This window comes from Nannospalax galili, unplaced genomic scaffold, assembly GCF_000622305.1.
Source record: "Nannospalax galili isolate Female #2095 unplaced genomic scaffold, S.galili_v1.0 scaffold553, whole genome shotgun sequence".
NCBI lineage: Eukaryota > Metazoa > Chordata > Mammalia > Rodentia > Spalacidae > Nannospalax > Nannospalax galili.
The window spans coordinates 4,802,507-4,828,427 of NW_008336313.1; the positions used below are offsets into that span (position 1 = coordinate 4,802,507).

A 25,921-nucleotide genomic window follows, 5' to 3' on the forward strand; every position below is an offset into this window, starting at 1 on the left:
TCAGATTCCCCTGGAACTGGAGTTAAGGACGGTTCGTAGCCGCCATGTGGGTGCTGGGAATCGAATCCGGGTCCTCTGCAAGAGCAAGAGCATCACTTAGCTTTTCTTTCTGTTCAGCGTATCTCTCCATCTCTCTACCAATCAACAACTGAGGACAAAGTCTACACACCAACCACACAGATAAATAGATGGATTGCATTGTGGACACACCCTTTTGTTTGGTTGTCACTTGGAAGGCAAGGGACAACTTAACACCTTTCAAGTATGTAAAGACACCTGTGAACAACAGAGATAGCCAAGAAGAAATAAACTTTGCCAGCACAAGAAAGCCTTTCTCATACATGGGGAAGGATTTCCAGACTGCACAATAGACATTATTTACAACAGCTATCAAAACTTGCCCCAGTCTGAAAATCAGCATTCTGTTCTCTGGTTTTCTTTCTTTTCCCTTCCGTAATAATGATGGCAGCGGCTCTTTACACATGCGTTCATCTCCAGTTTCCAAATTATTTCTACCGCATTCATTTCCCCTAAGCTGAAGGCATGTGGGCAGGATATCATTCGCGCTTACTTGGGACAGAGGAATGAGCTAAAGAACTGTGTCTTCCTGAGCATGGTGGCGCAGACTCTTAATCTCAGCATTGGGGAGGCAGAGGCAGGTGGACTTCTGTGAGACTGAGGCCAGGCTGGTCCATATAGCAAGTTCTAGGTCAGCTGGGGCTACAGGGAGAACCTGTTTTTTAAAAAACAAACAAAACAAAAAGGGAAATATGTCTTTAATCACTGGATTAAAAGTAGATCTGTGAAGTACTTTTGTGGAATAAGCCTCTTTCATAGCAGCTTTGCTCATAACCCATACACATATTTTTCAGAGCCTCCTGTATAAAGAAACAAGTTTCAAGCAAATAGCAAAAATTACAGGACCCATTAAAGGCTAAAATGCTTAATACAATTAACCTAGGTGCTCAGCAGAAATTGACATGGACAAGAATCCCACCTCCACCACTTTGTGACTTTTAGGTGTTGGCAAAAACATTTACTCTTTCAGAAGTCAGTAGCTGCCTGCATTTAAATTAGAACTCTAATCCTTACTGTTATGCTTGGCACATAAGAGGTGCCTCAAATATGAGTGCTACTGTTGTCTACCAATAAAATACTAAGAGATTTTTTTTTTTCTGGAAATTTAAGAGGCCGTATCAAACGTAACCCTTGTGGTTTCACTGGTAAGTAAAAGTATCTTCCACTTGGGTAATTAATTCTAGATTGGAGCTTAAAAATAAATTTAAAGAAAAATAAGGTATAAATATTTTGCCTAACAATTTAGATGAAAAACAATTTAGGATATTGCAGTGAATGTGAGAATTGCTGCACTTTATACATAAATCCTCTTTTGACAGTGGCTTGTGACATGCCCCTAATGTAGCCTGTCTTTCCAGATATTTGAACGAACAGATTTCTTTCAATTCGAGGAGGCAGGAGAAGGTAAGGGAGAAGGATAGTTAGAAGAAATGGGAAAATTTCACGTCTTACCCAGCAAAGCCAGAGCCACAGTCCCACATTATAAGCTCCTACCTTGACTAAAAGAAAGTGACCCAAAGCATTAACTAAGAGGCTAAGAAGCCACTATTGTAGCAGGCTTAAAGAGATTCACTCTCACTAGAGCTTGGGGTAGTGGGGCCCTCATTGAAAATGCAAAGTTCCCGGCTGGGGGTAAGAAGAAGAGAAAAGGTTAAGATGTTCAACTCTGGAGGGCCCATACCATGGTCTAGGGAGTCCCAAGGCTGGCCTCCTCCCTGCCCTCCCACCCCCAGCCCCAGCTGCTCCCTGCCATTATTCTGGAGCTGGGTCCTTCCTAGCTCTGCCATTCAGTGTCAGGGAGACTTGGGAAGTGCCCCAGGACTGCTGTGAGATGGGAGATACACAAAAACTCCTTCCACAAAGCATTCTTTCACAGAGGGGCCATGTCTATTAAATTCATCCCCTAATGTGCATACACTTCTGTAAGGAGATTATAAGGACCAGGAGCTCACAGATGAGCCCCACAGAATGTGTTGAAGTCTAGGCAAGAAGAAAAGGAGTGTGCCTGGAAGGAGTAAGGATTTAAAATCAGTGACTGGTGACCTTTCTATTCTGTGGAAATTCACAGGGGAAAAAGGTGTGGACTAAATGCTCAAGGGATGGGCTGCTGCAAGCCTGGGTCCAGCTGGTAGGTGTCTGAACCATTGGGTTCCTACATTTCGTTCTTACATTCAAGTCACAAGAAGAGAGGCATAACCATTCCCTGTACAATAATATGCGCTGTTCACACTCTTTGTCATAGCTATGGAAGTAGGAAGTATAAAATATAAGACACTTTCTAATGAAATGTATGACTTATTTTCCAAAAATAAGTGAATTAATAAATCATATAAAGTCATTAAGCCACTCATAAGTTTCACTGATTTAATGAATGAGTAAACTCTTCAGTTCACTATTACTCTGATTATTTCCTCCTGAACTTACAAAAGAATAAGTTCATACATAGCAATAAATAAAACATCCTCTTATTAACCTAGATATATGAAATCTATAACAAGAAGTTTAATTGTCATTCAAGTATGTATTTTCGAGCTCTTATAATACAGGTAAATTATTTCATAGCTCAAAAAGGGATTATTTTTCAATTCACAAAAGGATTTCAGACACATTTCACTTGATATAACAGCTCAGGGAAGAAAGTATTATTTATCTCCTTGTTATTGGTGAGGAAAGAGATCCAGAGAGATTAGGTGAAGCCCAAAGGCTTTGCTTCCAAATTCCCTCCCGCATTCACTAGGCAAGTTCTAAGAACCTACTCTTGCCCTGGGCACCATTACAGTGTTGAAGACTCAGGGAAAGCAGACCGTCTCGACCCCAAAGAATCTTACAAGGGCAAGCTCAGAGTTCCAGAGTCATGGTACCCAGGCCACACTTAGGGGAAAGAAAGTGACAGTTGTCTGGGGACTGTCTAGAGAAGGCAATACAAGGCCGAAAACTCAAGGACAAGCCATTATTCTCTTCCCATTACACACCTTCACGATTCCTCCCATTACACACCTTCACGATTCCCCAGCACCAAGCCAGGCTGAGGGAAAATGGACAAGATGATGACATTTCTACTAGAGATAAATAAGTGGACAATATACTCAGGAAGTCAGCAGCAAGTGCTGTCTTTACATCTACAGAAATCTAAGAGATACAGCCTCTAGAGATGAGTCGCACACCACTGGTTCCCAATAACTAGTTCCTTGTTGTTTAACAGCAGGATGAAGTACCCAGAGCAGCTGGGGCACCTCTAGGGGGGGATGAGATGAACAGGGTAATGCATTATATGAAACTGAATTGGACTGGAGAACCTGTGTCCCTTTGTGCCATCCCACCAACATTAATGGACACAAACATGGGTATGCTAAAGCCAGAGAACTGTTCTACATTAGCCACAGCAGCACTAGGCCCATCCTTTGCCCTAGACAGACAAAGGCCATCCTTCCTTACACTTTGCTGTTTGTTGGAATTGTAAAAATACACGACAAGCCCTTATTCCTCAAGCAACAAAAAGTGCTGCTTTTACTAAAGTAAAATGTCTTCAAAGTACAGATGGTTTATACTGTTAGTACAGAGCATCTTCTTCAACCATCCTCTTTTTCTCTCAAATAAACAATGCTACCTAGATGGGGAAAAATGTTTTCTTTACCTTTTGTTTCAAATTTCTAACCACCCCCCACTTTTTAACTTACAGAGAAATATTCAGGGAGTTACAGAGCTTCAAAATTAAAGATATCCCAAGAAAATCAAGAGCAGTATACTGTCTATGATCCTAACACAGCAAAGATACTACATGGCACACTGTCAATATTTTTTTAAAGACTTATTTGTTTTATTTTGTGCATATGTGTGTGCCTGCTTGTCAGTATGTGCGCCAAGTGTGCAAGGAGTCCTGATGCATTGGATCCCCCAGAAGTGGAGTTAAAAGTGGTTGTGAGTCACCCGATCTGACTACTGGGAATTGAACCTGGGTCCTCTGCAAGAACAAGTGCTTTTAACTGCTGAGCCATCTCTCCAGCCCCTCATTAAGTTGTCTTAAATGAGATGGCAGTCCTTGATCCAAGGTGCTACCTTGTTGCCCCTGCTTTGGGTCACCACATAAAAGGACTTTGGCAGTCATGCATAGAACATTTAGTGTGGACCACTCAGAACACCATCCACCCAACTCCTGATCTCTATTGATTAACAGGTTAAATAGCTTTCTCGTGGTTTTTATGAGCCAGGGTCTCCCCATAGCCCCAGCTAGTAGCTGACCTGGAACTCACTATGTAGACCAGACTGGCCTCGATCTCACAGAGATCCACCTGTATCAGCCTTCTGGGATTAAAGGCTTGAGCCACCATGCCTGGCTCCGGTTAAATAACTTTTTAAAAGTTGTTTAAGTAAAGTTTTTCTAAATTTCATCTTTTATTTTTTACATAAAAGTCCCTTAATTTGGAAGTATCTGCTTAGCATATGGGCGGGGCCCTATGTTTGACCACATGAACAGGGCTGTGAGGGAGTGCACCTGCATCCCAGCAATTGAAGGGTGGAAACAAGAGGGCCTATAAGTTCAAGACAATAGCAAGTTTGTAGTGGTTAGTCTATATTTATTACATGAGTCTCTCTCTCTCTCTCTCCCTCTCTCTCTCTAGAGAGAGAGAACGAACTGGAAGTTAAAGAGCAGTTTCAGTTCAACATTCTGATAGAGAAAACGTGGATGCATATTCATTTCCCTGGAATATAATGTCAACAACTTTACATAACTAAAAAGCACATCAATTATTAATACGAAACACTTTTGTTGTGAACTCAAAAGTTTTATAAATTTATATTTATTTTGTGTGTGGTGGGTAAGTGCAGGCAGGCAGGTGCACGCATGGAGGTCGGAGGACAACTTTCGCCAGTCGATTCTCTTTCCGCTCTGTTGATCCAGGGTCTCTTCTCGTTTCTGCTGCTGTGCTGCACACTCCAGGCCACCTGCCGTGGACTTCCAGCCAACTCTCCTCTCTCCACCTCCCTTCTTGGAGTGCAGAGATTACAGATATGTGCCGCTGAACACTGCTTTTTGTCATCGGGCACACGTGGCAAGTGCTTTTACCCACTTCGCCATCTCCAGAGCCCCACAAAGCACAATCTTTTTATGCACAATCTTTGCTTTCCTTTACAGATAAAGAAATTGAGGCAAGAAAGAGCCAAGACACTTGGCAAATTTCAACTACTTTGTAACCATTCCTGAAAGGCAAAGGAAGGTTGAATCTCATTACATGAACACTACACCTTCCACCAAGGACATTGGCTCCTCTCAGACTTCTTAGGGCACATGAAACTCATCAGCTGCAAGAGAAAATACCAAGTTGAAAGTGAAGCTGGTAAGAGAGGGCACCATCACAGATCACTAAGTTAGCCTCCTCTCCTTGCAAGTGTTTGATGTAAATGGCAAGGGTTCAGAGGTCAGAGAGAAGGAAGTATGTACTTTAATTTCTCCCAACCCCTAGAGGTGCATGAATGTTTTCTATTAACAAAAACCCTGTGGCCAACAAATTCTGGGCTTGGATCAAACGGCTCTCCATCATTTAAGTCATAACATCACAGGGAGACATTTCAGGAGGAAATCAGGCCCAGTCAGACCTATGGGACCAGGGAGAGGGCTGTTTTTGTCCTTCTAGAGTTTGAAATATACCTTATTTTTTTCCTGAAACTGCTGAGTGACATACAAAAATATTCCCAAATAGTTATTGGTCCCAGATGGACTGAGGCAAAGTTGAAAGAACTGGAGAGCAGTGAGCAGAGGCTGGGGTAGGGTGGTCCATACCCAAGGCTAGGGCAGGCAATCAGGAACAGACATTTGGCAGTCAGCTTGGTCCACTGAGGTATGTTTGAGTTATGCAGTGATAGCTAGTACTTACCCTGTGCTTAGTGCAGGACAGAGGGCACATTGAGGAAACTACCTGTGTTGTAACACTCCCCTTTCCCAGCCCCTCAACACAGGAGCAATGCCCTTCTTGTTTCTCATCTCCACATACCCAGGATACTTCCAGTTACCCAAAACCTGGGGACATGGCATGATGTGGGGGCTCATGCCTTTAATCTTAGCACTCAGGATGCAGAGGCAGGCAGATCTCTTTGAGATTGAGGCTAGCCTGGTCTACATAGAGAGCTCCAGGGCTCCAGGGAGACCATAGCTCAAAAAGCCAAAAAAAAAAAAAAAAAAAAAAAAAAAAAACAAAAAAAAAAAAAAAAAAAAAAAAAAGTCCAAAGCCCAAAGGCTCCTCTGAGATCCAAGGCAAACTTCTAACTATGAATCCCCATAAAATAAAAGTTGTGGGGTTGGAGAAATGGCTCAGTGATTAAGAACACTGACTACTCTTGCGGAGGACACTAGTCAGTATCCACATGGTGGCTAACAATGGTCCATAACTCCAGTTCCAGGGAATCTGATACCCTCTTCTGACCTCTACGAGCATTGCACAACATGGTGCACTTACATGCATGCAGGCAATACACTCATTTTTACATAAAATAAAAATAATAAAAATTTGTGGAAAAAAAAAGTTGCATACTTCTAATAAACAGTATCATTCCAAAATGAAGAATGGAAGCATAGCAAGGAAAGATGGGGCCAAAGCAAGACAGAAACCCAGCTTGGAAAACACCAAATTCTGCAGCCCCATGTCTGGCATCTGGACCTCATGCTGTAAGGAGTCCATTATCTGGACTCCAAAGGGCTTGGATAGCACCATCTGTCCAGCTGCTTTCCACATCTACTTTGTGTCTTTTAACCGGCTCATACTGCCTTCCTCTCCAAACCGTACACTTTTCATATCCTTTCTCTGCTTGTTGCTCTCTCTCACTGTAGACTTGGATCAAAGCGGTGAACAGTAACCATGACAGAGCCTGAGTACAATCTTGTCTTGAGATTTGCTCTACCAAACAAATTAGTTCATTGCTTTTAAATTCAGCCTTACTCAAATCCTTGGGATACAAGCAGAATGCAGCCAGATTCTTTGCCAGAATGCAACATGCATTCTGATAAGAGTCTTTATCTCCTGATAAGAGTCTTTATTTTCCTCTGAAATATCATGAGCGGAGTGTCTGCTGTCTGTGCTCCTCTGATCCTATGGTCTTCCAGACTCCCACCAGAATGGCCCAGTAAACTCTCTTACAGCATCCTAGGGCATTTCTAGTCCAAAGTTCCAAATTCTCCCACATCTCTCCCACAAGTCAGTTCCAAAAGCCTAAGAACCACACAGTTATGTTTATCACAGCAACAACTCCCCTGGTATCAATTTTTATGTATTAGTTACTTTTCTCATTGCTATGACAAAATATCTGACCAAAGCAACTTAAAGAAGGAAGGGTTTATTCTGGTTCACAGTTTAAGGGTACAGTCCCTTATGGTCAGGAAGGCATGGTGGCAGGAAGACAAGGCAGTTGGTCATGGTCAAGGTCTGGAAGCAGGCAGCGATGACTTCTGGTGCTCAGCTCTCTTTCTCCTTTTTATTCAGTCCAGGACCCCAGCCCATAAAATGCTGCCCACCTTTAGTGTGAGTCTTCACACCTCAATTAACCCAATACATGCCCAGGGGTTTGTCTACTATGAGATTAGCCCATCGAATTGACAATCATTATTAACCATCACAATTTATGATCCTCCTACTTCAGCTTCCAAAGTTCTGGGCTTACAGGGATATGCCACCATGCTTGGCCTTCCCTAATTTTTATACAGAGAAGCTAGGGCTCCAAGAGACAATGAGAGAGCCAGGATAAAAATCCAAGTTTCTCTATCCTGACTTTTCTAAGTTGTTCTGAAATAAGATCTGTTTTCATGACCTCCAAATGTCCCCAAAAGCTACCTTCAAAATGAGCTTTGGAAGCTGGAGTATTGCAAACTGAGCTTGCCCCATCGGGGAAGGCCTCTGCATTGCTGAAATGTGGCTTTCAGCTTGAAGGACTTACTCCTTCAAAAGCACATCCACAAAGCCTACCAGGTCAGCCTTCCTGTCAGGGCAGTGGTAGGGGACAAAGGAAGAGGTGTCTCAAGGAAAAAATGGCAGTGTAGCTATAAAAGAAATAAAAAATCAAGTTGAGTTTATAGGAAACAGGGAGGAATAGTAAAGCACAGTTATCATTTGCAGGCCACTCCAGAGTCATCTGAAAATGCCATAACGAAGAAACATAGCCTACAGCAGCCTGAAAAGAGTTAATCCTGTGGTCCTCCAGGGCACACGACCCATCTGCATTCAAAAGCCAAAGTTTTAAACTCTGCATACAAATATTTCCCCAACTGACCCTCCTCCCCTGCTGTTTGTTCCCAGCCAGCTTACCAACTAATCTCCTTCATAGAATGTTTGCCCCAGCCCAGGAAGTCGGGGCTATATTTGGTTGACCCATTCTACCTTCAACATTCCCAAGAGTGTTTGGCTAATAACAGACATTAAATACACAGTAAGTGAAAGCATTATTTACTTCACTGTTTACTTAATTCTTCCTGGTTAATTTGATTCAATATAAGAATTTAGTGATGTGAATGTTTTCAGGAGAAAAGAATTTAGAGAATTCTAATGTGATAATAACAATAATAGTACAATGTCCATATGATTTTTATTCTTATGAGAACCAACATAGACAGTTCAAATTCTAATGAAATTGAAGATACAGTCAGCCCTATAGGTTCCACATCTTTGGTATCAACCAAATGATAGAAAATATTAGGGAAAACGTGTATCTGTATTGAACACATAGAGAATTTTTTTCTTATAACAATTCCCTAAATAACGCAATAAAATAATGTTGTATATTATTAATAATCTAGAGATGATTTAAAGTATTCAGGAGGATGTGTATAGGTCATCTGCAAATATTAAGCTAAATTTGAGCATCCTTCGGTTGTCAAGAGGTCTTAGAACCAATGCCCTACACACACCAAGAAAACAGAGTAAATAAGGCATGCTGTCTTGCTGAGTTTAAGAACATTGTCAGTGTGCTGAAAGAATGATGGGGTAGCAACAGTCCTGTCAGCAGACCTCCCACCTCTTCAATGTTGGATATTTTGGGAGATGGCAACACAATACTTTTACTTCAATAATTTATGACCAAAACACTAAATAAAAATTAAACAAGAAATTCCCATGTTACATGCAGATCCTAAAGTCTTGAATCACATCAAATAGAAGACAAATTTGGAAGGGGAATAAACTCATAAAAGACATTTCTCACATTTTCCCTCCTTGATCACACACACACACACACACACACACACACACACACACACATTTTTTAGTCAGGGTCTCACAGTGAACTTCTGTTTCTTCTGGAACTTGCTATACAGCCCATGCTGGCCTCAAATTCATAGAAATCCACATGCCTCTGCTGAGATTAAGGGCATGTACTACCACATCCAGCTCCTTGATAATATTTTATGGTGTTATGATGACATTCCTCATGCAATGAATTCTGAATAAGCATCTAAAACAGATGGCAACTGCTTTGAAACTGTGAACTTTTCCAAAATCATTTGTATTTATGTTCATTTGGAGTTTCAATAGCTAAATGAATCATGACAGGCTGTTTGAAACTCATTCCTTAAAGTAACAATTCTATTTATAAAACTTCTGAACATCCAGGCCAGGTGTGGTGGCACATACCTTTAATCACCTGACTCAGGAGGCAGAGGAGGTAGATCTTTGTGAGTTCAGGGCCAACCTAGTCTACATAGGGAGTTGCAGGCCAGCTGGGGCTACAGGGAGATCTTGAATCAAAAAGACCCCCCAAAAAATTAGAGATGGGCTAAGAAAGACTGGTCTAAAAACTGAAACTTGCAAAAATATCTCACATTAGATGTTCAAAAACATGATTCTGTCTATAACATGTATTATACTATTATTATGTATCTGTAATGTTTATAGAACGTGAATGCCCTAGCAATCCCAAACCACAATCACTTCACAAAAGTGAAAGCTGTACCCTAATGAAGCATTGTTAATTTCCTTTGCCACCAAATGACCTGGGATTCTTCTAATAGCTAAATGGATTAAACAGGTACTCTTGTTGACTTGGCACCATCTGTATTTCCTATCTCCCCTGAGATGGGGTATGGCAGGCACTCAGGAAATAGACATGTTATAACATACACATGGGTCACATCCCAAAAAACCTATCATCAGTTGAAAATATGTTATCAAAAATGGTTTTAGTACTTCATTTGCCAAAACATGCTCAGAACATTTTTAGCATACATTTGGGTAAAATCACCAACACAAAGCATTTTTATGACACAGTATTGGCACACAAGTTGTCTTGCACTCATAGCTGGGCAAGGGCATTTTGTAGACATGATGGGATGTGAAAAAATAAAATACAATAAAATCCTTTGGCAACCCAGCACACAGTGCAGGACCACACTGGATTCCTCCCCTTCGACAGGCAGCTGCGGCTCACAGCTGCTGCCCAGCACCGGGACTGGAAAGCATCTTACCATGTATTGTCAGCACACAGGCAATCAAAAGGCAAATCAAAAGGCAAATTATGGTTTCTACTGACTACACATTGCTTCTGTACCATCCTGAAGTTGAAAAACTGTAACTCCATCTTCATTAAGTTGGAGGCCAGCTCTGATCACTTAAATTGGGAGGTGCTACTGGTCTCTCTGTGTAGCCCAGTCTGGCCTGGAGTGCACAATCCTTCTGACTCAGCCTCCCAGTCCTAAGATTATATATAGGTATCTGCCACCACCATATCCAGCACTCAACTAGAAAAAAAAACAAAAACAAAACAGGGAGTGGGGGGAGATCCAGGATAACTAAGATTCTAGTCAAAATGATCAAAACCTTTCCTCATTCTTCTGCCACTGGAAGGGTAACAGTGATCATTGGAGTGAACATCTATCTGGATACCTGCCTTCTGTCCCAATGAATAGATTATGCAGCAATCACTAAATATGAGTGGAATGGATCCAGCTCTGAGTGCTTGGGTCTCTAAGATTAGGTCCTGATTGGCATATGTTTACATACTTCCGTCCTCCTGGATTCCACTAATGTCCAATGAAAATGCGACACGTGAGAGTGCACTGGGCATCTCTCTCAATGAGAGCAAAGAAGAATTCTCTTCTGAAGGATGTGACCAGTGGGGTCCTGGGATTACTCATTTTTACTACCACCTGACCTTAAACCAACAGCCAGAGGTTGGGGAAGCCAAAAGAGAAAAAAGGAAGATGAGCCAACCAGGCAGATGATTCTGATGCAGATCAGCCTGACAATCTTCATGGCTTCTGGTTCCTGCTGGGATAAAGTCCAGGCACAATGACCTCTACAGAACACTCATCCTCTCTCACTGGCTTCCACTCCCATCCTGGCTCAATGCCCTCTTTCAGTCCTGGAAAACATCGATGTCCTCTCTTGTGAGTCCTGGGCTCCTTACTCCACACAGCCTTGCTCAGATTCCCAGTCATCATTCACAGTTCTCCCAAGAGGCCTTCTCTGAGCCCCTTCACCTAGTCTAGCTCCTGTACACAAGTAGTCAGGGTCTGCCATTATCTTTCTTTAGTTTTTGCATTTTAAACATTGATCTTCCCTTTATAGAACATAAGTGGGCCCTTCTAAGGAAGGGCTTCTGCCCTTCTGTCTGGTCAGCTCTTGGAGCTGTGCTAAGACAGGCCAGGAGCTCAACTGCAGATCATAACAGACTGGCTGACAGACATAGGACACATTAACCCCTAATCCTAAATAATGCTGTCTTGATCTGATAAGGACTACAAAATCCACAACTCTTTGAGGAATATTTTTAATGTGTCCTAGATTACCATTTATTCTCTCTAATCCTAGATATTATCATTCTTTAAATAATGAAGTTTCCTATAAGAACAATGTTACTTGAAATAACTAACTTGCAATAGCAGAATTTGACACTCATGTGAAAAATAAAAAGCACATCTGTGTAAAGAGAGATAAACTCAAAAATAAAAAATAAATAGGTACCTGGGGGCTAGCTAGTGAGATGGTTCAGTGGGCAAAGGCACTTGCCACCAATCCTGACAACGTCAGTTCGATTCCCAGGATCCAGGTAATGAAAGGAGAGACCTGACTTCTACACATTGTCTTCTGACCTCTATACACATGCTGTGGCATGCACATGAGCATGCACACACACACACACACACACACATACATACACACACACACACACACACACACTCAAAACTTTGTAAAAGAAATCGGTATCTGGGAAATTTGGAAGGTAATAGTAGTGTCATAGGACTATATAACCTCTGTACAACCCTACAATCTAAGAAACAACATGGAAATAAAGTTTTTGAGATAGGGTCTCACTATCTCAAGATCAAGGCTGGCCTCAAACCCACAGAGATCTGTCTGCCTTTACCTCCTGAGTACTAGAACTAAAGGCATGCACTACCATGTCTAGATATTGAAATTGTTCTTTAAAAGTCAACAAGGGGGCTGGAAAAATGCTCAGTGGTTAAAAGTAATGGTTGGTCTTGCAGAGGACCTGGATTCAATTCCCAGCACCCACATAGTGGCTAACAACCATCAATAACTCCAGTTCCAGGGGATCTGATGCCTCTTCTGATCTCCACAGCCATTGCACAACACTGGTGCACCTACACACATGCAGGCAATACGCTCATTACACACAAAATAAAAATAATGAATTTTTTAAAAGTCAATAACAAATAACTCAATTTAAAAATGGATTAAGGTTTAGACATTTCATATGTACAGAAGAAAAGTTGTACTTGGCGGCATGAAGGCTTATGAAAGAAACACTCAGCATCTTTACTCATGTATTAAAACAATGAGATATCACTTCACACACACTATGGGTGACTAATATTAGCACAACTGCCACTGCCCAAAGTCTGCTAAGGTTGTGAGCACCAACCCTCCCTTACAGTACTGGCAGGAACACAGAGTGCTATATAGCCCCTGTGGAAAAGGCTGGCAGCTTCTGAGACAATGTACACAACATACGACATCACAACACTACCTATGGAGATATAAAAACTTATGCACACACACACAAAACTTGAATATGAATGCCCAATAATGATTTATAATATCAAAAACTTCAAGTGTTCCCTCATGGAATAGTAGCATCACAGAGATGAGAAGACATGGCCAGCTTTTGAGCATTACAGCTTGGAAGGACTGCTTACAAAGAAGGCTACCAACTCTGGTGGGTAGTCATGCCATTGTGGACCTTGACTATGCCAGTAGTTGCATCACTGCATTTACCAAAACACATGGTTCTGTGTACCAAAGAGACACATTTTCACACCCATTACAAAAAAGTACCAAGCATTGGTATGGATATGCAAGACTTGAATTGCAGATTGTAACAGGATGACTGATGAATGTCTAAGGTCATGCTGTTTTTATCTACACTGTCCATAGGACTGTAAAGAGATACTGCCACCACAGAAAATGATACAGTAGTTTCTTAAAAAATTAAACACCCGGGTCTGTGAGATGGCTCAATGGATAAAGGTACTTCTGCCAAGCCTGACAACCGAGTGTGATCCCCGGAGCTCATAAGATGCAATGCAAAGAGAGACTCCTACAGGTTGTCCTGTGACCTCTACATGCACACTGTGACATATGCACACCGCCTTCCATCCTCAAATAAATAAACCTAAAAATTTTCTTTTTAAACATCGAATTACCATAGGATCAATTCCATATCTTGGCATAAATCTTAAAGAATTAAGAGAGTCAAAGAGATCTTTGTACTCTCATATCCATAGTAATATTATTCACAACAGCCAAAGGGTAGAAGCATGCAGGCAAAGCCTACAGTGATGGGCGTGGCCCTCATTGGAGCTGGGCATGCCAGCTAGTAACAGGAGTACTGGTTCTCCACTGCACGTGCCCGGCCTGGGGTGGCCTCCGGGGGCTCCTCAGTGGCACCAGCTGCAGCCTCCAGCTGAAGTTCTGTGCTGTTGCTGCAGCTCCGTGCACCGACACGGCCCATCGGCGGGACGTGTGGGCACAGACACTGCTGAGGACGACGAGGCAGATGACGATAAAGCTACAGTACCATCCGAGGGTGAGGCTGGTGGGCAGGAGACTGTCGCCAGACTGGAAAAATAGTGCTGGCTGGTTGGCTCAGTCAAGCAAGTGGGGACTGGGGCTGCAGGGCTGGGTGATGGTGCTGCGTTGGAGGGTGATATCTACAGAGCCTCCTGACTTCAGCGGAATAGGGTGCGTGTGGAAGTGTCGGAACACGTCAGACACAGACTGGAACCACAGGTGCTCGCCGTGGCACTAGCCGTGGCTGTTCAGAGAGAGGCGAAGCTGTTTATCCGTGCCCTGGAAGTAGAAGGTCAGGACGTACTCCCCAGGGCGCCTCTTGCTTTGGCGGATCACAAAGGGGCCGTGGCTCCGGGGTCCATCAGCCAGCACCAGCTGAGCGGCCTTTACCCTAAGGAAAAGCGGCCGTGGAACCTGGGGTAGTCGGAGAGCTCCTGCCCTGCTTCTGCCTCAGAGTCCGGCTCTGGTCCTGCCTCCTCTGCATTATCGTTGTCGCTGCCACCTGGTGACTCCAGGGTCTGCAGGAAGGTCTCCAGAGGGACATGTGCCAGGGACTCTCCAACAGCGTCCTGAGCCCGGCCATGTGGGGCTGTCACCACTGCACCCACGGCTGTCGTTGTTTCTGAGGGCCAGGACAGGTGTCCGTCTGTTAGGAGTTCGTAGCTGCAGGAGGCCACTCGGCTGGCCAGACTGATCTGTGTCCTCCTCGCGGTCTCCGGGATCCACACAGCCCTGGATGTCAGCCACCCACGAGTGTTTCTGCAGCGAGTCTATGGTCTCCAGGATGTACTCCACTGCGTTCTCTACCTTGGGTGGCATAAAGACCTCAAGGCGGAAGCGTTCCCTGTCCACAGCCCTCCGCAGCGCAGGCGACACTTCTGCCACTGTGCTGCACTCCCTGGTCCTGCAGCGGAGACGTCAGCCACCACGAAGCAGCGCTCCCGCGCGCTGAATGTCCACTTTGGCCACTAGAGTCCGGGCCAGCCTCAGGCGTCGTGTCCATTTGTCACGAGCCTCAGTGGGAGGCTCGGTGGTCCTCAGTGGCCCCAGCATCTAGCTCAGGGGACGCACATTGGTGCCACAGGTCGCGCATTCCGTTACCACGCACAGGCTCATGTTGCACAGCGAGAAGCCCTTGAGGACTCGGGCTTTGGTGGCTGCGTGTGCAGACACGTCCTCGGAGCTCCAGGAGTGACCGTAGGCTGCAGCCTTGAGCGCCGAGGTCACTGGAGGCTCAGGCTCCATGGCGTCTGTGCGTTCCACTGCTGTCCCCAGTGTCACCGGCCCAGACACCAGAATGTGGCACAACTCTTCGCAACTCTTCGCTGAAGATGTCCAGGAAGTTGGCTGCAAAGTGGCTGGAGAACGAGGTCCCTGTGCCGGCGTGTTGTAGGTGGGGTTGTCACACAGGAAACGGCAGAACTTGTGGGCAAAGTCCACGGCTGTGACAAGATGGATAAGCAAGAAAGGCCCCCACAAACAATGTAATACTACTTGGCCTTATAAAGGAATACGGGGCTGGAGAGATGGCTCAGTGGTTAAGGACATTGGCTGTTGTTGCAGAAGACCTGGGTTCGAATCCCAGCAACCACATAGCAGCTAACAAATGTCGTAACTCCAGCTCCAGTTCCAGGGGATCCAATACCCTCTTCTGACATCCTCAGACATTGCACAACACCAGTGCACTTACATACATGCAGGCAATACATGAATATACATAAAATAATAAATAAAAAAAGAAAGGAATAAGATTCAGAAACACTGCAACATGGATGAACTTTAAGGACATGCTAAGTAACATAAGTCAGTCATAAAAGGGCAACAGGAGGATCTTCAGCTTAGGCCAGTCTGGGCTATACAATGAGACCCTGCTCACAAAGAGCACATTTCAGTATAATGAAAGTCTCCAAAAAAACGGGAAGGCAATCGAGTGGTAATACACTTGAGTGATTATTGCAGGATTTTATTACTATAGTTAGAGTTAATAGCAGTTTTTCTTTTTGTAATATTTTATTTATGATTTTTATTTTATGTGCATGAGTGTATAGCTTACATGTTAAGTACACCTGTGTCATGCAGTGCCGGTGGAGATCAGAAGAGGGCATAAGATCTCCTGGAACTGGAGTTACAGATGGTTACTAGACACCATGTGAATGCTGGGAGTTGAACCTGGGTCTTCTGCAAGAGCAGCCAATGCTCTTAACCGCTGAGCCATCTCTCTAGCCCCAGAAGTTTTTCATTTTAACAATAACAAAAGAACTCCACAGGGGAGCATATTTTTTAAATTCTAGGTTAAAGATCACTGTGGTCGTGTTTGGTTTTTGTTTCTTGGAAGCCACAGGGATTGTTTCCACTGGAAGAGAGAAACAGTGGCCTATCAAAAATTTCCCCAGACTCAAGGTCTCTCACCATACACCCTCATCCTTCTAACAAGCACCATCAGTAAAGAAAAGGCCGAGCAGTGACCAGCACAATGCTTGCTTATGATCTGAGAAGTTAGGAGGAAAAAAAAGAGTAGTAAGTACCCAGCACATAGCATGTGTTTAATAAATATTTCTTAAATGAATTACTTAGTGAATTCTAACCCTGTAATGAAGGAGCTCCAAGTATACATTATTTTCAAGTGCATAATCACTTTTCCTATTCTTTATATTCCTAACTGTAGCCCAACTTTCTTTACCATGAATAAACCAAATGTCAGGTCCAACTCATGTACTGTGCTAGATAAAGACCCCAAACACTTCACAGTAAGTTTAGAATATTTAATGAAACTGACACATTAAACATAGCAAGAAAAACTAAGTTGGAATAGTAACTACTAGAAAGGTACAAACACTACCACTTAGATCCCACTGGGAAATTTCTACAGTCTATACTTTATTTCTTGAGTCTTCATGGTAGGTCACAGACAGTGCTAGTCCCGCTGAGACTCTCTAGATCAGTGAGTCTGGGTTCTCCTACAGGAACTCACACTCCAACTACTTTCCTCTCTACCATCCTATACTGTTGTGCAAGTCTTGTCTCCCTTTAATATCTAAAGATAAAGGTATGCATATAAAATTTTCCATGTCTGTTTTTAGTTTGCTTCCTTATTTCTTGACCTAATTTGGTTTTTTGTTTCATTTTGTTTTGTAACCCTACCTGGCCTAAAACTCACAATGTAGTCCAGGCTGGCCTTGAACTCAGAGATCTGCCTGTCTCTGCCTCCAGAGTGCTGGGATTTTTATGATTGTATGCATTTATACCATCTCCAGAAATTTCAACTTTGAAATACTTGTAACAGGTGTTTTGGGTTTATAATCACCATACAACTTAGTCCTGCTTAGGAAAGTGCACCTTTCCCCTGTATCTCAAAAAGGCCAATGAAACCAATTCAGCCAAGGCTATCTCCCTCCATAAAAATCCCTCAGTTTTCCAGAGAATTTTTCCAGTGGCCCATGGGGAGGGGATAGAGCAGTCCATAGAAAGTACACAACTGTTCCCTCCGGCAGCAGCCACAGCATCTGTCAGAGTAGAGGTAGAATATGGCCTCCAACCTACCACCCCAGCTCCTTCTCTCTAAGGCTGTACCAGGCACCAAATCTAAATGAGAGGAAATCAGCAAAAGCAATTAGGACAGGAGGTTAGTATTCTCCAGAGGCACTAAGTGGACAAATCACCCAAGGAGCTCCAATGAGTTAGTGATGACCGAGGCTAGACAAGAGCCATAAGTCTTTATTTACCTTTCATTTCTTAGAAATGTATTCAATGATCATAGGAAAAATAAAATACAATATTTAAACACACATATTCTACCTCTAACTGACATAAAAGTATCATGAGATTATTTATGAATACTGAGCATTTATATCAAAGAGATGATATAGCCAAATACTTATTTCGCAGTTAGACGTAGCCAGTGATAATCAAGGCTTTATGGCTTCTCTGTGATGTTTTTACCCAATACAGTCTCCTATATTTATTTTCAAGTGACATGGAAATATGAAGACTATTTTAAGCTAATTATTTCATGAATGGAATTGGAGTAGGCTGAAGAATCAATCAGTGTATTCATGGATCATTAATTTCTGGCCATTTCTCATTTGAAAAGAAAAAGAAAGGAAGAAAAAGAAAGAAAGAAAGAAAGAAAGAAAGAAAGAAAGAAAGAAAGAAAGAAAGAAAGAAAGAAAAAGAAAGAAAGACAAAGAAAGAAAGGAAGAAGAAAAAAGTTAGCTATTATACAGCAAAGTCAGTATGCGTTGCTCCCTAGTATCTACCTTATCAGCGCTGCCACAGCTGAAGAGATCCCAAATTGCTTTATGACACACTTGGATTTTCTCCCGCTAATAATTCCTCCTTCCTGCCCATGACTGGCAGGCTTCTTCCACATTGCAGTAATGTGGGACAGCTAATTATCTACCGATCCACCTTGCTATTCCGCACTTGGCAACTTTTATCTGCACAGGACAGCTGCACTCTGCGCGTTTGAAGTAAAATGTCAGTCTCCACTAAGGCAACAAGACTTACATCCCTAATGATGTCTCCATACTTTGAAGCAACAACTCAAAGCCTAATTAAAAATTCAGATTTCATTCTCACCGGCTTGCTGATTTTTACTGTCCTTCCACCAGGACCTTGAAGTACCTTTTAAAATACTCCATGCAAAAATAATAATATAAATTGCATTTTTTAAGAAAATCTAAGGGGAGTCAGAAAAAATATATATATATGCTGCAGTCATGGGCTTTGACTGTGTCTTCTAAAAATGGTTCCAGCTGGGAAAAATCAAGATATTACGGTATATAAGATAAGAACGTAGTCTGGGTTTCTACTCTACAATTACCACAAAGCATCCTATTTCCAGGGAAATGGGGACTATAAGCTACTTTGCAGCCAGTCTACTCTGGTATTTGGATGTTAGAACTTTCAAACTGTAATTAACTCAGCTGACTCGTGAAGCTTAAGTGGAAACCTATCTTTGAACTCAGAAAAAGGCAGCAAGGTTAGAACAAAGTATTTGAAAGACAAATGGCATTTATGTTGTGTCATCACCCAATCAAACAAACTGCTCCCAAAGAAATATTGCAGTTTTCACTAAAATTCAATGAAAGTACTTCGTCTTGCAAATAACTAGGGAGAAAGACATAAGTGCTTTAGTCCAATTTCAAAATAGAATTTTGCCTGAAAATTACAGGTGGAATTTCCTTCTGTGGCTTTTACATAAACAGACACTAAACAAGTTGTTCTTCTCCTAACCCTTTTGTAATGCTTTACCTTGTCTTATTTAGTTTTGTTTATTGATGTAGTTACTTAAATTTTTGTAGTGCTGTGGATTGAACTAAGGGCCTCATGCATGCCAGGCAAGCACTCTACCACTGAGCCCTAGTCCTAACCCTGCTTTCCTTTTTAATAAATAGTTACTTTAGTAATACAGATTCATAATGGTAATCAGCAAATAACCAAATTTGCTCCTTTAAAACAATATCTAGGGGCTGGAGAAATGGCTCAGTAGTTAAGCAATAACAACTGCTCTTGCAGAAGACCCAGGTGGGTTCCCAGCACCCACATGGCGGCTAACAACCACCCTTGACTTCAGTTCCAGGGGCTCCAACACTCTCTTCTGGTCTCCATAGATACTGCACGCCATGGGTGCACTTACATACAAGTAGGCAAAACACTCATACACATAAAATAAGAGTAAATTTTAAAAATTAAAACAATATCTAACATTCTATAATCTCAGATGTTGAGTCGAGTTTCCTTTCCCAATTCAAAACAATGGGGAAGCAAGGCTTCCCTAGTGCAATGTCCTAAGAACGATCAGAAAGTCCCTCAGACCAAGACTGGAGTCCACAGCTACAGTATATTACTGGTAGGATCTCCCCTGGGCCTTGGTTTCCAGATTAGTCACTTATAAAATGGGAGAAGCATATTTAACTGTCTCAACCCTCGGGCACCCAGGAGTCAGACAGTGTGGGCAGCAAAAGCAAGTGAAGGGTGAGGCTGTTCCATCTAGTTCTGCACAACCCCTCTGGAGAGATCCCAGTGGGCTATTCCAGTAGACAGAAGCAGGCCCTCCTTCAACTAAACCTGGGGAGGCACAACACAGAAATGGGGCAAGCCCTGGCAGCTGGTGTTTGCTATTACAACCTGACTCTTAAATCTCTTAGCTAAGTTTCTCCTATGATCTAGGCTTGCTCCAGATTCTAGGTGCCTCTCCTCAGAACATACTATCTCCAAATCAAGGGGCTCAGGCATATGAACCAACTAGTTCACAGCCAGGCAGTAAGACAATGCCAGCAATGTTAAAAGACTACTTAGAAAGGTGGGAACACTGAGAAACTTGGTACTAATCATATCTTCGGGGCTCTCATATAGCTCTGCACAGTGATCTACCCTAGACCACTCAACTGCATAGACAGTCCATTCCTTTCTTGTTTTTATTTTTATACCTTTTTTCCTTCTTTTTTTGGGGGGGTCTTTTTTGAGACAGGGTATTCCAATAGCCCCAGCTGCCAGGCTTGAACTCACAAAGATCTGCTGGCCTCTGCCTCCTGAGTGCTGGGATTAAAGGTGTGTGTCACCATGCCTGGCTTGATCTATTCACTTTTATTTTATGTATATGAATGTTACGCCTGCACGTATGAAAGTACACCCATGTTGAGGTAATGCCCACGGAGGACAGAAGAGGGCGTCAGATTCCCTGGAACTGGCATTATGGGCAGTTATTAGCTGTCATGTGGGTGCTGAGAATCAAATCCAGGTTTTTTGCAAGAGCAGGCTGGGCTCTTAACTGCTGAGCAATCTCTCCAGCTCCAGTTCCTTTCCTGTTTAAGCCAATGGGAGTAAGGTGTTCTCATACCTATTAGGAAGGAAGTCTTGACTGATGGGAAGAGTCTAAGATCCCATAATTTGACCTCTGCCTACTTGCCTATCCTATCGAGTGTCCTTTCTTCCCTCTAGTTGTCTAAATTTCAAATTCTATTCCATTCCTCACTGGGAAGGTCAGCCAACTTCTATTCATTCCAAAGTAAACACTTCCCCCATCGGACAGGTTAACACCCTGACACTCTCCAAGCGTCCAGCACCTCCTCTTAGAATTCTGTTACTTTGAAAATTAGCAGATATTTCAGGCCTTAACACACATACACACACTCAAACAAACATTGAATAAATATTTGAAATCATTAAAATGACAAGGAGCTCATTGCTCGAGACAATCCACTTTTGAATTCTTCATCACAAAGTTCTCCTTGATTCTACAAAGAAATTCTCTTCCCAGGGTTGGAAAAGAACACTTGCTGCTCTTGGAGGGGACTTGAGTTTGGTTCCCAGCGCTCTTGTTGGGAAGCTCACAACCACCTGTAACTCTAGTTCCAAGGGACCTGATACCCTCTTCCAACCTCTGCAGGAACCCACATGTACATGTAACATAAGTATATAGACACATACATACATATACATAAATAAAAATAAAATAAATTAAGGGCTGGAAAAATGGTTCGGTGGTTAAAAGCACTTGCTTCTCTTACAGGGAACCAGGGTTTGGTTCTGAACACCCACATGGTGGCTCATATAGCTCCAGTTCTAGGTGACCTGGTGCTTTCTTCTAGCCTCCATAGGCACCAGGCATGCATGCAATGCACATATACACATGCAGGCAAACACCCATACACATACAATAAAATAAATCAATCTAAAAGATAACTAAACTAGAAAGAAAATTTCTCTTCCCTATAACCTGTACACAAGCACTGCCTTTATGTCATAGAACACACTGATCATTCTAACCCAGACACTGCTAACCAGTGGCCTCTGACTCAATCTAGCCTGAAGATTTGTTTAGCTTGGCTCACACAGCATATTATTATTATTATTGTTGTTGTTATTATTTTATTTGATCTCTACCATTTGTCAACATTTTAAGAATCATGGGATTTCATATAAAAACCAGATAGTCTACTTCTGAAAAACAAAGTGCTGAAACGACACTGGTCACTTATTGACTCTGGGTAACCATATGGGAGCAAGAGTAGCCCCGCCTTCCTTCAGCCCAGGCAGGGTCCCACACCTCTCCTACTGACCTACACCCAGCCCACTTTACTCCTTCTGCCAAACTGACCTCAGGAAACATCAGATGTAGCAACTCTGGGAGTAGTTAGACCTCATATTTTCACATTTCTTTCCATACAGTCTTGAGTCACCCAAGTTGGTACAGCCTCTCTAATGACAGGGAGCTCATGGGTAGATGCTGGGTGTCCCCATTACTGCTGAGTGTCCTAGCCTCCGATTTCTGCACTGAGGCACCCAGTCACAGCCTGCTCAGAAAACGAGGGTACAGGGCAGCTCTTCCTCCTCAGCCCGTACATCTCCCACTTACAGTTGGTCTTGTCTTTTTCCCACTCTTGTGTCTTCTGAGGGTGGGTGGAAACAGGAACAAGCAGATGTGGTTCATGCTACATCAAGCACAAGCACTAGATGCCAACCACTTAGAAAACAAGAAACCTCACGGCCTCATGAGAACATGGGTATGAAAACAAGGGCAGAAAGTATGATCAGGGAAGACCCAGAGTCATCTCATCTGGAAGGCTGGAGAGTTGCTGGGCAAAGGTATTAGCTATTCAAAATTCTACAATGTGAAACTTATGAAAAAATACTATTTTTATTATAAAATATTCAAAATAAAAAATTAAATACAAATGCAATTTAAAGTGCTACACACGGGATTGCAATATCCAGAATCTGCTTCACAGCACCTAGGAAGAACAGGTGGAGGCAGAGGTAGAAATGAAACCAGACGACAACCCACTGGTGGTCATCAGCTATTTAAGCTGGGTGAGCGAGAGCTACGTGTGCGCTCTTACACTATTCTCTTTGGTTTTGTAAGTTAAGAAAAACAACTTTGCAATAACAAGTTTAAGAGTAAATAAATAACTAAAAATTTTGCACATTTAGTATTTTCCTCAGAAACCCCAGAGGGTGGTCTGGCAACTTGACACTGGAGAAACTCTGGGACTGAGCGATGGCCACAACGAAAACCCAGATTCTGAGGAAGAGACTCGCGCTTCAGTCTAGCAGAAGCTGTAGGTTTACTGTGTTCTGGCCTTTACACACCACACTTCTCCATTTATATTACTCTTTATTGACTGCTCTTCTGCTGGGCCCGGTGCTAGAATTTTGTTGTTGTTTATCTTTAAAATATATTTCCCTCTGTGAAGCTCATGAAATGACAAGACACTGAAGTTCAGAGGGATTTAATAACAGGCTGAAAGTTACACAGTCAATCATTGGCTGAGTCAAAATTGTTGTCACTGTTGCCCCCTTGATATTCTGAAGCTCAGTAAATTCTTACCTGAAGCCCGCAAAGATTCAGAATGAATTTTACTTCACTTCATATCCAAATTGTAGTTCTGGAAGGCTCCCATCTCACTCACCCACTTAGGCTCAAGGAATCAACTTGGCAAGCAGCAACCAGAAGCAGCAGCGACCTGTTAAGAAGTGTGAAACCATGGCCTTCCCCTTCCCAAGCCCAAGGTGGACTAAGGCTGGACTGGCAGGAAACTAACGGTTGAGAGGAAAGATGCCAGCTAAGGTAGGCATTAGTGAAGAGGAAGTGGGCCAGGACCACGTACAACAACAAGACTCTGCCCAGGTCATTCAATATGTTTTCCCTGGGCTCATTCTTAAGTTCAACTCGGAGTTAGTTTTCCTCTATTCCAAATATTCAACTCCAGAAGGAAGAAACAATGATTTTCCCTTTAAGATTTTCTACACAGGTGCTAGAGAGCATTGACTGCTCTTCCAGAGGACCTAGATTCGGTTCCCAACACCCACATAGCAGCTAATAACCTGCAATAACTCTAGTTCCAGGGGATTCGACACCCTCTTCTGGCCTCCCCAGCCATGGTACAATTGCATGCATGCAGGCAAAACACTAATACATGTAAAATAAAAATAAATGTTTTAAGAAAGGTTTGTACGCAGGCATACAATTAATCAACATTATTTCCAAGTACAGGTAATGTTTGTCCTCTAAAATATTCGATGGTATGTAAACAAACGCTGAAATCATTAAAAACCAGGCTATGCCTAGGATGGTATACAAGTCAAGAAAATGTAGGCCTCAGCTAAACAGAACTGTGAACCGACTTATAGTTGTACTGTAGTCACATTACGCCCAGCCATCACAGTGATGCCTGGGTGGCCAAAGCCCTGAGATAAAGCATGGAAACTCAGAGCTAGCCTTCTCATGAGGGGCTCAAAATACACCAGCAACCTCACTCAGTGCCACCAAAAGGAATGAGAACCGTCTGAAGGCCACTGATCTGTTAACCCTCACAATGAAGGCTGACGCCACCACTTTCAGGAGTGTCCTCTGTGAATGGACATTACACTGAAAAGGCCAAAGTCAAAGTAGCTGACTTCCTTGATCACCAGGGCTCAAGCAAAGCTCTGCTGTGTTCAGTTCTCAGTACTGCCTTCTAATACCTCTAGGTCTTCAGCATTATCGGGATTCCTTTTGTGTCTATTTCCATCATCAGCTGAGAGACTGTGTGTATGCACCAGGGCCTGGTTACCTTTTGAAATCAACAAAGTCTAACCCAAGTCCCTCAATTTGTAGATATATGCAAAAATGACTGATGAGCTTGTACACTGCAGTATCATCGCATAGGAAGGCTTTCCTTTCACTGTGAGTTGTGGTGTTTACAGCACCACTCAATGGTGTTTCAATGGACACCTCGGCCTCAGCTAGGCCCTCTGTCCCTGAAGTCCTGGCTGTTGTTCTTCCTTCAATTGGGATGAAGCTCCAATTTGTGCTTCTGGTATTTTTTCTGGCACAACTAGAAGGAATCCCTTCCTCCTTCCCTTCCCAGGCCCAACACAGCAGCTGTCTGACCAACCTGCTGGTGTTTCTGCCAAGTTCACAGCAAGTATGCCCAGTCCAGCAGAGCTGTGTTAGAGCTAACAACAAGGCACAATGGCCATGAGCCAGGCCCTTGCTATTAGGAAGCCTCAATTGTCACATAATGTTCAATTTCAATGGGCCTTATAAAAGCCTGGTGAAATAGCTCCCATGGTAGATATGCCTTCTAAGAAGCAGGCCTTGCTGCTTAATCATTTTTCACCTGTGCAATCTTGCTTCCTCCTTAAGGTAAACCCCTTAAGAGTGGTACAGGAACATCTTTTTGTAAGCCCCTGCAGACCGAGTCCAAAATGCAGTACGTTTTCAGTTATTATTTCTCCATCTAAAAGGCACCACATCGGGACTGGAGAGATGGTTCAGTGATCAGGAGCACTGGCTCCTCTTGCAGAGGACTGGGGCTCGGTTCCTAGCACCTATTTGGTGGCTAACAAGTCTGTAACTCCAGTTCCAGGGGATCCAACGCCCTCTTCTGGCCTCTGTGGGCACTGCACTTACATATACACAGGGAAAACACTCATATACATACAATTAAAAAAGATAAATGCATTTTTTAAAACTACCACATCCATAAACATTTCTCAGTCGAAGCTTCATAGTAGCAAGTGCTTTTAAGCATTCTATTGCCATTACATCCACAGAGCAGATCTCCAGGAAGAATCACTGTCACCAATTTTACAAATGAAATCATTCAGCCTGCAAGTGGCAATACTTGAACCCAGGTCTCCAGATACATAACATGGGGCTCTTTCGACTGCATATGATACCATTCAACCAAAACCTATTGCATGAATGAATAAGCAAAAACAAGTCTCCCCAGATACCATCCTTTCTGCTCCTAAGACCACGGAAGACAGCTTCAGTTCAGTGGACTTCTGAGGAGACACCGGGTTTCTGACTTCTACCCAGGCTCCTTGTCTGCTGCCGGGGGTGG

The 25,921-nt window shown here is 43.0% G+C and overlaps 1 protein-coding gene and 1 pseudogene across 3 annotated transcripts in view; both read right to left on the minus strand.

Moving 5' to 3' along the window:
- The window catches only part of Cachd1 (cache domain containing 1), a 229,200-nt gene that overhangs the window by 199,854 nt on the left and 3,425 nt on the right, over positions 1-25,921 (minus strand). The window lies entirely within an intron of this gene.
- LOC103732491 lies at positions 13,891-16,509 on the minus strand (annotated as a pseudogene).